This window comes from Eleutherodactylus coqui, unplaced genomic scaffold, assembly GCF_035609145.1.
Source record: "Eleutherodactylus coqui strain aEleCoq1 unplaced genomic scaffold, aEleCoq1.hap1 HAP1_SCAFFOLD_284, whole genome shotgun sequence".
Classification (NCBI taxonomy): domain Eukaryota; kingdom Metazoa; phylum Chordata; class Amphibia; order Anura; family Eleutherodactylidae; genus Eleutherodactylus; species Eleutherodactylus coqui.
Genome location: NW_027102553.1, coordinates 1 through 12,054, shown reverse-complemented (window position 1 = coordinate 12,054; position 12,054 = coordinate 1). Strand labels below are relative to the sequence as shown.

Genomic DNA, 12,054 nt, shown 5'->3' with positions numbered 1-12,054 from the left:
TTCCTACAGCAGTTTCCAAAAGCAGAAAAACAAAACCGACGAGCAAGAGGTGCAGCGCAGCTGTGGCGGCGGCTGCTGCTACCACCCAAGCACTTTGATTGACACTCAGCCCGTCTGCTCGCAACATTGTATCCACTGAGCAGCTGCGTCTGCCAGAGTGTGCACAGCACAGGTACAACTGGAAGCAAAACACACACACACACACACACCAGTTCATATGGCAGCCGCACTCTATAGTTCGTACCTACCGCTGCGCTAATAGCCAAGTTGGAAACATCGGGCAGGCACAGCGTATCCTGGCAGCCTGCGTCTGTATGCTCCACGTATTCGGGTCATGGGTGTATGTGCAGGGGGCCCGGAGCCCTAGGGGGCCCATAAAGTCTCTCTTCCCCACATTGTAAACCAATGCTATCAATGACGCTTTATAGTTTGGGGGCCCAGTTCCAGACTTTGTACTGGGGCCCCGCAGCTTCAAGTTACACCTCCGGATCAGGATAATGCTAGGCCATTCCAACCAGCCTGTGTGTGTGACCTGCAGTCGCTGGTAGTCGAAAAGCGGCCGGCCCCGGATGCGCGCTTCAGAGTGGACAGACAGCAGCGGACCCCCAATCACACAGGCCCAAGGCTTGCTATGTAGCACGGAATACCTCATTGGACTGCAGCACTCCACGCGGGCTGAGATACACGCTCCACGTGGGATGGGCAGTATTCGTCCATGAAGATCCAGGCCAACGTTTAGAGATGGAGCAACACTCGGGGAGCAAAGAACTCCAACGAACGGACGCCTACTTTACAAGGATGTATTGCTTTATTCAATGCATGGACACAGAAACAGTTCAACCGCTCGATTACAGACCGCAGTCAATACAGTAAAGAAAGAAATGTGTCTGTTTAATGTAAACTTGCATGGAGCTCGTTTGTCAGCCACTGACTGACTGAATGCTGAAACGTGGTCTGACGTTACATGCACCACCAGGGATAAGGCCTTGCCTATAAGCATTCCCCAGCTGGCAAAAACCGAACCTCCCTGCCTATTCCTCACCATGGAAGAACGGAACCTACCTTTTTTTTAAAAAAAGAAAGCCACAGCAGCAGCCAACTCGATTTTGGTAGGCCGCTGTCTCCCCCTTGTGTGCTGCATAAAAAATGCACTCCACTAAAAATAGCAATGATCCACGAAATAGAGCGTATGGAGAGAATGAGGCTTCCAGATGAGCCGTCAGGCTATGATAAATTGTATCACACCTGGGCGATATGGATAGATGCCCGGAGCTCACCCCTATTTACCAAGTGGTTACAGACAGGGACATGTGAGTAACACGTTTAAACCACAATCGTAAAGAGAAACAACAATTCCGGAGCCCGCCCCCCCCCCCCTTTTTGTTTTATTTTTTCTTTCTCCCGTGTCATAGATACCTACCCCCCCCTTACCCTCCCCTCATTCCCCTGTTTGTAGACCTTATAAAATATCACAGACAAACATGATATAGTTCAACTCGAAATTGATTTATTAAGTTTCATTGTCAAAGTTAATTTTACATTGCTTTGAGATAAGGCAAAAGTTTCCCCCCCTCCATGAAACCAATAAAACCTATATTGAATAAAATAAAAATGATGCAGTTACCGGTAGTTCTGCAGCTTCTTGGTGGAAATAAAGACCATCTCCCGTCTCCCAGCTGCAGCAGAGACTGACTGAAATGGCTGCCAAGCCCGGTATTAATGCTTCTAAATTGATGACATCACAAAGGAGTGACATCGTCAGCCTTCCAAACACCTGGCTCAATTGCATACAGTATGTATGTATGTATGCATGTATGTGAGTGAGTCTATCTATCTATCTATCTATCTATCTATCTATCTATCTATCTTTATTAATTATGTAGAATATAGATATGGATTATTTCTAAATTACAGATTTTGTAGATATAGATTAAAGATAGATTTAAGATTGTGTGTGTGTGTGTGTGTGTGTGTGTGTGTGTGTGTGTGTGTGTGTGTGTGTGTGTGTGTGTGTATATATAATGTATATATGTAAAAAAAAATATAAAATCTGTAGTTATGTATGTATGTATGTATGGCGGGCGGGCAAAAAAGGCCTGCTGTATGTTTTTAAGTTCTTCGGATGACCATGCCGCTCTAATATTCTCCTTACTAGGGTCTACTAATGCTGGCCCAGGGGAAGGCAATAAAGCCCTATGGGGCCGAAGCCAATTTCCCTTATTTTAGGTTAAAAGTTTCCATCCGTCCCCACTGGAAATGCGGCCGGCCGAAGAGATCCCTCCAACCGACCGACCGACGCACCTTCAGAGACAAACTAGTGCTTGCTTCTAGTGTCATCGCCGGCTTAACCATCCTTTGTAGGGAGCTGACGAGTCCTGCAGTAGCAGCAGCAGCAGGCTCTGCAAGCCTAGGATGCGTGAGCACGGTGCAAGAGGAAGGACTGAGGGTGTGAGGCTGGGCGCGGTTGAGAAGGCGTGGGGCGGGGCTATGGAAAGTTTTAATAGCTCTCCCAGCTGCCTGGGTGCATTGTGGGTGCGCCCAGAGTGCTGGCTGAGCGTGTTGCCTCAAGCCTTGGAAGTGGAGTTGGGCGGGCCGGGCTACAGGTGAAACCCATTTCGGGTTATCGCTTCTCGGCCTTTTGGCTAAGATCAAGTGTAGTATCTGTTCTTATCAGTTTAATATCTGATACGTCCCCTATCTGGGGACCATATATTAAATGGATTTTTAGAACAGGGAGCTGGAAAAAGAGCTTGCTCTGTCCACTCCACGCATTGACCTGGTATTGCAGTACCTCCAGGACCGGTGCACCCCCTTTCCTACAGCAGTTTCCAAAAGCAGAAAAACAAAACCGACGAGCAAGAGGTGCAGCGCAGCTGTGGCGGCGGCTGCTGCTACCACCCAAGCACTTTGATTGACACTCAGCCCGTCTGCTCGCAACATTGTATCCACTGAGCAGCTGCGTCTGCCAGAGTGTGCACAGCACAGGTACAACTGGAAGCAAAACACACACACACACACACACCAGTTCATATGGCAGCCGCACTCTATAGTTCGTACCTACCGCTGCGCTAATAGCCAAGTTGGAAACATCGGGCAGGCACAGCGTATCCTGGCAGCCTGCGTCTGTATGCTCCACGTATTCGGGTCATGGGTGTATGTGCAGGGGGCCCGGAGCCCTAGGGGGCCCATAAAGTCTCTCTTCCCCACATTGTAAACCAATGCTATCAATGACGCTTTATAGTTTGGGGGCCCAGTTCCAGACTTTGTACTGGGGCCCCGCAGCTTCAAGTTACACCTCCGGATCAGGATAATGCTAGGCCATTCCAACCAGCCTGTGTGTGTGACCTGCAGTCGCTGGTAGTCGAAAAGCGGCCGGCCCCGGATGCGCGCTTCAGAGTGGACAGACAGCAGCGGACCCCCAATCACACAGGCCCAAGGCTTGCTATGTAGCACGGAATACCTCATTGGACTGCAGCACTCCACGCGGGCTGAGATACACGCTCCACGTGGGATGGGCAGTATTCGTCCATGAAGATCCAGGCCAACGTTTAGAGATGGAGCAACACTCGGGGAGCAAAGAACTCCAACGAACGGACGCCTACTTTACAAGGATGTATTGCTTTATTCAATGCATGGACACAGAAACAGTTCAACCGCTCGATTACAGACCGCAGTCAATACAGTAAAGAAAGAAATGTGTCTGTTTAATGTAAACTTGCATGGAGCTCGTTTGTCAGCCACTGACTGACTGAATGCTGAAACGTGGTCTGACGTTACATGCACCACCAGGGATAAGGCCTTGCCTATAAGCATTCCCCAGCTGGCAAAAACCGAACCTCCCTGCCTATTCCTCACCATGGAAGAACGGAACCTACCTTTTTTTTAAAAAAAGAAAGCCACAGCAGCAGCCAACTCGATTTTGGTAGGCCGCTGTCTCCCCCTTGTGTGCTGCATAAAAAATGCACTCCACTAAAAATAGCAATGATCCACGAAATAGAGCGTATGGAGAGAATGAGGCTTCCAGATGAGCCGTCAGGCTATGATAAATTGTATCACACCTGGGCGATATGGATAGATGCCCGGAGCTCACCCCTATTTACCAAGTGGTTACAGACAGGGACATGTGAGTAACACGTTTAAACCACAATCGTAAAGAGAAACAACAATTCCGGAGCCCGCCCCCCCCCCCCTTTTTGTTTTATTTTTTCTTTCTCCCGTGTCATAGATACCTACCCCCCCCTTACCCTCCCCTCATTCCCCTGTTTGTAGACCTTATAAAATATCACAGACAAACATGATATAGTTCAACTCGAAATTGATTTATTAAGTTTCATTGTCAAAGTTAATTTTACATTGCTTTGAGATAAGGCAAAAGTTTCCCCCCCTCCATGAAACCAATAAAACCTATATTGAATAAAATAAAAATGATGCAGTTACCGGTAGTTCTGCAGCTTCTTGGTGGAAATAAAGACCATCTCCCGTCTCCCAGCTGCAGCAGAGACTGACTGAAATGGCTGCCAAGCCCGGTATTAATGCTTCTAAATTGATGACATCACAAAGGAGTGACATCGTCAGCCTTCCAAACACCTGGCTCAATTGCATACAGTATGTATGTATGTATGCATGTATGTGAGTGAGTCTATCTATCTATCTATCTATCTATCTATCTATCTATCTATCTTTATTAATTATGTAGAATATAGATATGGATTATTTCTAAATTACAGATTTTGTAGATATAGATTAAAGATAGATTTAAGATTGTGTGTGTGTGTGTGTGTGTGTGTGTGTGTGTGTGTGTGTGTGTGTGTGTGTGTGTGTGTGTGTGTATATAATGTATATATGTAAAAAAAAATATAAAATCTGTAGTTATGTATGTATGTATGTATGGCGGGCGGGCAAAAAAGGCCTGCTGTATGTTTTTAAGTTCTTCGGATGACCATGCCGCTCTAATATTCTCCTTACTAGGGTCTACTAATGCTGGCCCAGGGGAAGGCAATAAAGCCCTATGGGGCCGAAGCCAATTTCCCTTATTTTAGGTTAAAAGTTTCCATCCGTCCCCACTGGAAATGCGGCCGGCCGAAGAGATCCCTCCAACCGACCGACCGACGCACCTTCAGAGACAAACTAGTGCTTGCTTCTAGTGTCATCGCCGGCTTAACCATCCTTTGTAGGGAGCTGACGAGTCCTGCAGTAGCAGCAGCAGCAGGCTCTGCAAGCCTAGGATGCGTGAGCACGGTGCAAGAGGAAGGACTGAGGGTGTGAGGCTGGGCGCGGTTGAGAAGGCGTGGGGCGGGGCTATGGAAAGTTTTAATAGCTCTCCCAGCTGCCTGGGTGCATTGTGGGTGCGCCCAGAGTGCTGGCTGAGCGTGTTGCCTCAAGCCTTGGAAGTGGAGTTGGGCGGGCCGGGCTACAGGTGAAACCCATTTCGGGTTATCGCTTCTCGGCCTTTTGGCTAAGATCAAGTGTAGTATCTGTTCTTATCAGTTTAATATCTGATACGTCCCCTATCTGGGGACCATATATTAAATGGATTTTTAGAACAGGGAGCTGGAAAAAGAGCTTGCTCTGTCCACTCCACGCATTGACCTGGTATTGCAGTACCTCCAGGACCGGTGCACCCCCTTTCCTACAGCAGTTTCCAAAAGCAGAAAAACAAAACCGACGAGCAAGAGGTGCAGCGCAGCTGTGGCGGCGGCTGCTGCTACCACCCAAGCACTTTGATTGACACTCAGCCCGTCTGCTCGCAACATTGTATCCACTGAGCAGCTGCGTCTGCCAGAGTGTGCACAGCACAGGTACAACTGGAAGCAAAACACACACACACACACACACCAGTTCATATGGCAGCCGCACTCTATAGTTCGTACCTACCGCTGCGCTAATAGCCAAGTTGGAAACATCGGGCAGGCACAGCGTATCCTGGCAGCCTGCGTCTGTATGCTCCACGTATTCGGGTCATGGGTGTATGTGCAGGGGGCCCGGAGCCCTAGGGGGCCCATAAAGTCTCTCTTCCCCACATTGTAAACCAATGCTATCAATGACGCTTTATAGTTTGGGGGCCCAGTTCCAGACTTTGTACTGGGGCCCCGCAGCTTCAAGTTACACCTCCGGATCAGGATAATGCTAGGCCATTCCAACCAGCCTGTGTGTGTGACCTGCAGTCGCTGGTAGTCGAAAAGCGGCCGGCCCCGGATGCGCGCTTCAGAGTGGACAGACAGCAGCGGACCCCCAATCACACAGGCCCAAGGCTTGCTATGTAGCACGGAATACCTCATTGGACTGCAGCACTCCACGCGGGCTGAGATACACGCTCCACGTGGGATGGGCAGTATTCGTCCATGAAGATCCAGGCCAACGTTTAGAGATGGAGCAACACTCGGGGAGCAAAGAACTCCAACGAACGGACGCCTACTTTACAAGGATGTATTGCTTTATTCAATGCATGGACACAGAAACAGTTCAACCGCTCGATTACAGACCGCAGTCAATACAGTAAAGAAAGAAATGTGTCTGTTTAATGTAAACTTGCATGGAGCTCGTTTGTCAGCCACTGACTGACTGAATGCTGAAACGTGGTCTGACGTTACATGCACCACCAGGGATAAGGCCTTGCCTATAAGCATTCCCCAGCTGGCAAAAACCGAACCTCCCTGCCTATTCCTCACCATGGAAGAACGGAACCTACCTTTTTTTTAAAAAAAGAAAGCCACAGCAGCAGCCAACTCGATTTTGGTAGGCCGCTGTCTCCCCCTTGTGTGCTGCATAAAAAATGCACTCCACTAAAAATAGCAATGATCCACGAAATAGAGCGTATGGAGAGAATGAGGCTTCCAGATGAGCCGTCAGGCTATGATAAATTGTATCACACCTGGGCGATATGGATAGATGCCCGGAGCTCACCCCTATTTACCAAGTGGTTACAGACAGGGACATGTGAGTAACACGTTTAAACCACAATCGTAAAGAGAAACAACAATTCCGGAGCCCGCCCCCCCCCCCCTTTTTGTTTTATTTTTTCTTTCTCCCGTGTCATAGATACCTACCCCCCCCTTACCCTCCCCTCATTCCCCTGTTTGTAGACCTTATAAAATATCACAGACAAACATGATATAGTTCAACTCGAAATTGATTTATTAAGTTTCATTGTCAAAGTTAATTTTACATTGCTTTGAGATAAGGCAAAAGTTTCCCCCCCTCCATGAAACCAATAAAACCTATATTGAATAAAATAAAAATGATGCAGTTACCGGTAGTTCTGCAGCTTCTTGGTGGAAATAAAGACCATCTCCCGTCTCCCAGCTGCAGCAGAGACTGACTGAAATGGCTGCCAAGCCCGGTATTAATGCTTCTAAATTGATGACATCACAAAGGAGTGACATCGTCAGCCTTCCAAACACCTGGCTCAATTGCATACAGTATGTATGTATGTATGCATGTATGTGAGTGAGTCTATCTATCTATCTATCTATCTATCTATCTATCTATCTATCTATTATTAATTATGTAGAATATAGATATGGATTATTTCTAAATTACAGATTTTGTAGATATAGATTAAAGATAGATTTAAGATTGTGTGTGTGTGTGTGTGTGTGTGTGTGTGTGTGTGTGTGTGTGTGTGTGTGTGTGTGTGTGTGTATATATAATGTATATATGTAAAAAAAAATATAAAATCTGTAGTTATGTATGTATGTATGTATGGCGGGCGGGCAAAAAAGGCCTGCTGTATGTTTTTAAGTTCTTCGGATGACCATGCCGCTCTAATATTCTCCTTACTAGGGTCTACTAATGCTGGCCCAGGGGAAGGCAATAAAGCCCTATGGGGCCGAAGCCAATTTCCCTTATTTTAGGTTAAAAGTTTCCATCCGTCCCCACTGGAAATGCGGCCGGCCGAAGAGATCCCTCCAACCGACCGACCGACGCACCTTCAGAGACAAACTAGTGCTTGCTTCTAGTGTCATCGCCGGCTTAACCATCCTTTGTAGGGAGCTGACGAGTCCTGCAGTAGCAGCAGCAGCAGGCTCTGCAAGCCTAGGATGCGTGAGCACGGTGCAAGAGGAAGGACTGAGGGTGTGAGGCTGGGCGCGGTTGAGAAGGCGTGGGGCGGGGCTATGGAAAGTTTTAATAGCTCTCCCAGCTGCCTGGGTGCATTGTGGGTGCGCCCAGAGTGCTGGCTGAGCGTGTTGCCTCAAGCCTTGGAAGTGGAGTTGGGCGGGCCGGGCTACAGGTGAAACCCATTTCGGGTTATCGCTTCTCGGCCTTTTGGCTAAGATCAAGTGTAGTATCTGTTCTTATCAGTTTAATATCTGATACGTCCCCTATCTGGGGACCATATATTAAATGGATTTTTAGAACAGGGAGCTGGAAAAAGAGCTTGCTCTGTCCACTCCACGCATTGACCTGGTATTGCAGTACCTCCAGGACCGGTGCACCCCCTTTCCTACAGCAGTTTCCAAAAGCAGAAAAACAAAACCGACGAGCAAGAGGTGCAGCGCAGCTGTGGCGGCGGCTGCTGCTACCACCCAAGCACTTTGATTGACACTCAGCCCGTCTGCTCGCAACATTGTATCCACTGAGCAGCTGCGTCTGCCAGAGTGTGCACAGCACAGGTACAACTGGAAGCAAAACACACACACACACACACACCAGTTCATATGGCAGCCGCACTCTATAGTTCGTACCTACCGCTGCGCTAATAGCCAAGTTGGAAACATCGGGCAGGCACAGCGTATCCTGGCAGCCTGCGTCTGTATGCTCCACGTATTCGGGTCATGGGTGTATGTGCAGGGGGCCCGGAGCCCTAGGGGGCCCATAAAGTCTCTCTTCCCCACATTGTAAACCAATGCTATCAATGACGCTTTATAGTTTGGGGGCCCAGTTCCAGACTTTGTACTGGGGCCCCGCAGCTTCAAGTTACACCTCCGGATCAGGATAATGCTAGGCCATTCCAACCAGCCTGTGTGTGTGACCTGCAGTCGCTGGTAGTCGAAAAGCGGCCGGCCCCGGATGCGCGCTTCAGAGTGGACAGACAGCAGCGGACCCCCAATCACACAGGCCCAAGGCTTGCTATGTAGCACGGAATACCTCATTGGACTGCAGCACTCCACGCGGGCTGAGATACACGCTCCACGTGGGATGGGCAGTATTCGTCCATGAAGATCCAGGCCAACGTTTAGAGATGGAGCAACACTCGGGGAGCAAAGAACTCCAACGAACGGACGCCTACTTTACAAGGATGTATTGCTTTATTCAATGCATGGACACAGAAACAGTTCAACCGCTCGATTACAGACCGCAGTCAATACAGTAAAGAAAGAAATGTGTCTGTTTAATGTAAACTTGCATGGAGCTCGTTTGTCAGCCACTGACTGACTGAATGCTGAAACGTGGTCTGACGTTACATGCACCACCAGGGATAAGGCCTTGCCTATAAGCATTCCCCAGCTGGCAAAAACCGAACCTCCCTGCCTATTCCTCACCATGGAAGAACGGAACCTACCTTTTTTTTAAAAAAAGAAAGCCACAGCAGCAGCCAACTCGATTTTGGTAGGCCGCTGTCTCCCCCTTGTGTGCTGCATAAAAAATGCACTCCACTAAAAATAGCAATGATCCACGAAATAGAGCGTATGGAGAGAATGAGGCTTCCAGATGAGCCGTCAGGCTATGATAAATTGTATCACACCTGGGCGATATGGATAGATGCCCGGAGCTCACCCCTATTTACCAAGTGGTTACAGACAGGGACATGTGAGTAACACGTTTAAACCACAATCGTAAAGAGAAACAACAATTCCGGAGCCCGCCCCCCCCCCCCTTTTTGTTTTATTTTTTCTTTCTCCCGTGTCATAGATACCTACCCCCCCCTTACCCTCCCCTCATTCCCCTGTTTGTAGACCTTATAAAATATCACAGACAAACATGATATAGTTCAACTCGAAATTGATTTATTAAGTTTCATTGTCAAAGTTAATTTTACATTGCTTTGAGATAAGGCAAAAGTTTCCCCCCCTCCATGAAACCAATAAAACCTATATTGAATAAAATAAAAATGATGCAGTTACCGGTAGTTCTGCAGCTTCTTGGTGGAAATAAAGACCATCTCCCGTCTCCCAGCTGCAGCAGAGACTGACTGAAATGGCTGCCAAGCCCGGTATTAATGCTTCTAAATTGATGACATCACAAAGGAGTGACATCGTCAGCCTTCCAAACACCTGGCTCAATTGCATACAGTATGTATGTATGTATGCATGTATGTGAGTGAGTCTATCTATCTATCTATCTATCTATCTATCTATCTATCTATCTTTATTAATTATGTAGAATATAGATATGGATTATTTCTAAATTACAGATTTTGTAGATATAGATTAAAGATAGATTTAAGATTGTGTGTGTGTGTGTGTGTGTGTGTGTGTGTGTGTGTGTGTGTGTGTGTGTGTGTGTGTGTGTATATATAATGTATATATGTAAAAAAAAATATAAAATCTGTAGTTATGTATGTATGTATGTATGGCGGGCGGGCAAAAAAGGCCTGCTGTATGTTTTTAAGTTCTTCGGATGACCATGCCGCTCTAATATTCTCCTTACTAGGGTCTACTAATGCTGGCCCAGGGGAAGGCAATAAAGCCCTATGGGGCCGAAGCCAATTTCCCTTATTTTAGGTTAAAAGTTTCCATCCGTCCCCACTGGAAATGCGGCCGGCCGAAGAGATCCCTCCAACCGACCGACCGACGCACCTTCAGAGACAAACTAGTGCTTGCTTCTAGTGTCATCGCCGGCTTAACCATCCTTTGTAGGGAGCTGACGAGTCCTGCAGTAGCAGCAGCAGCAGGCTCTGCAAGCCTAGGATGCGTGAGCACGGTGCAAGAGGAAGGACTGAGGGTGTGAGGCTGGGCGCGGTTGAGAAGGCGTGGGGCGGGGCTATGGAAAGTTTTAATAGCTCTCCCAGCTGCCTGGGTGCATTGTGGGTGCGCCCAGAGTGCTGGCTGAGCGTGTTGCCTCAAGCCTTGGAAGTGGAGTTGGGCGGGCCGGGCTACAGGTGAAACCCATTTCGGGTTATCGCTTCTCGGCCTTTTGGCTAAGATCAAGTGTAGTATCTGTTCTTATCAGTTTAATATCTGATACGTCCCCTATCTGGGGACCATATATTAAATGGATATTTAGAACAGGGAGCTGGAAAAAGAGCTTGCTCTGTCCACTCCACGCATTGACCTGGTATTGCAGTACCTCCAGGACCGGTGCACCCCCTTTCCTACAGCAGTTTCCAAAAGCAGAAAAACAAAACCGACGAGCAAGAGGTGCAGCGCAGCTGTGGCGGCGGCTGCTGCTACCACCCAAGCACTTTGATTGACACTCAGCCCGTCTGCTCGCAACATTGTATCCACTGAGCAGCTGCGTCTGCCAGAGTGTGCACAGCACAGGTACAACTGGAAGCAAAACACACACACACACACACACCAGTTCATATGGCAGCCGCACTCTATAGTTCGTACCTACCGCTGCGCTAATAGCCAAGTTGGAAACATCGGGCAGGCACAGCGTATCCTGGCAGCCTGCGTCTGTATGCTCCACGTATTCGGGTCATGGGTGTATGTGCAGGGGGCCCGGAGCCCTAGGGGGCCCATAAAGTCTCTCTTCCCCACATTGTAAACCAATGCTATCAATGACGCTTTATAGTTTGGGGGCCCAGTTCCAGACTTTGTACTGGGGCCCCGCAGCTTCAAGTTACACCTCCGGATCAGGATAATGCTAGGCCATTCCAACCAGCCTGTGTGTGTGACCTGCAGTCGCTGGTAGTCGAAAAGCGGCCGGCCCCGGATGCGCGCTTCAGAGTGGACAGACAGCAGCGGACCCCCAATCACACAGGCCCAAGGCTTGCTATGTAGCACGGAATACCTCATTGGACTGCAGCACTCCACGCGGGCTGAGATACACGCTCCACGTGGGATGGGCAGTATTCGTCCATGAAGATCCAGGCCAACGTTTAGAGATGGAGCAACACTCGGGGAGCAAAGAACTCCAACGAACGGACGCCTACTTTACAAGGATGTA

General features: G+C 48.4%; 4 non-coding genes across 4 annotated transcripts; all 4 read left to right on the top strand.

Annotated features, from left to right (window-relative positions):
• Positions 1-2,622: 2,622 nt before the first annotated feature.
• On the top strand, positions 2,623-2,813 carry LOC136604773 (U2 spliceosomal RNA). Its single transcript, XR_010789872.1, has one exon. It is a non-coding gene; the product is annotated as a U2 spliceosomal RNA (small nuclear RNA).
• Positions 2,814-5,435: 2,622 nt separating this feature from the next.
• Positions 5,436-5,626, top strand: LOC136604761 (U2 spliceosomal RNA). Its single transcript, XR_010789861.1, has one exon. It is a non-coding gene; the product is annotated as a U2 spliceosomal RNA (small nuclear RNA).
• A 2,623-nt stretch (positions 5,627-8,249) lies between these two features.
• LOC136604742 (U2 spliceosomal RNA) lies at positions 8,250-8,440 on the top strand. The gene has a single exon (XR_010789845.1). It is a non-coding gene; the product is annotated as a U2 spliceosomal RNA (small nuclear RNA).
• Positions 8,441-11,060: 2,620 nt separating this feature from the next.
• On the top strand, positions 11,061-11,251 carry LOC136604743 (U2 spliceosomal RNA). The gene has a single exon (XR_010789846.1). It is a non-coding gene; the product is annotated as a U2 spliceosomal RNA (small nuclear RNA).
• The last annotated feature ends 803 nt before the right edge of the window (positions 11,252-12,054 follow it).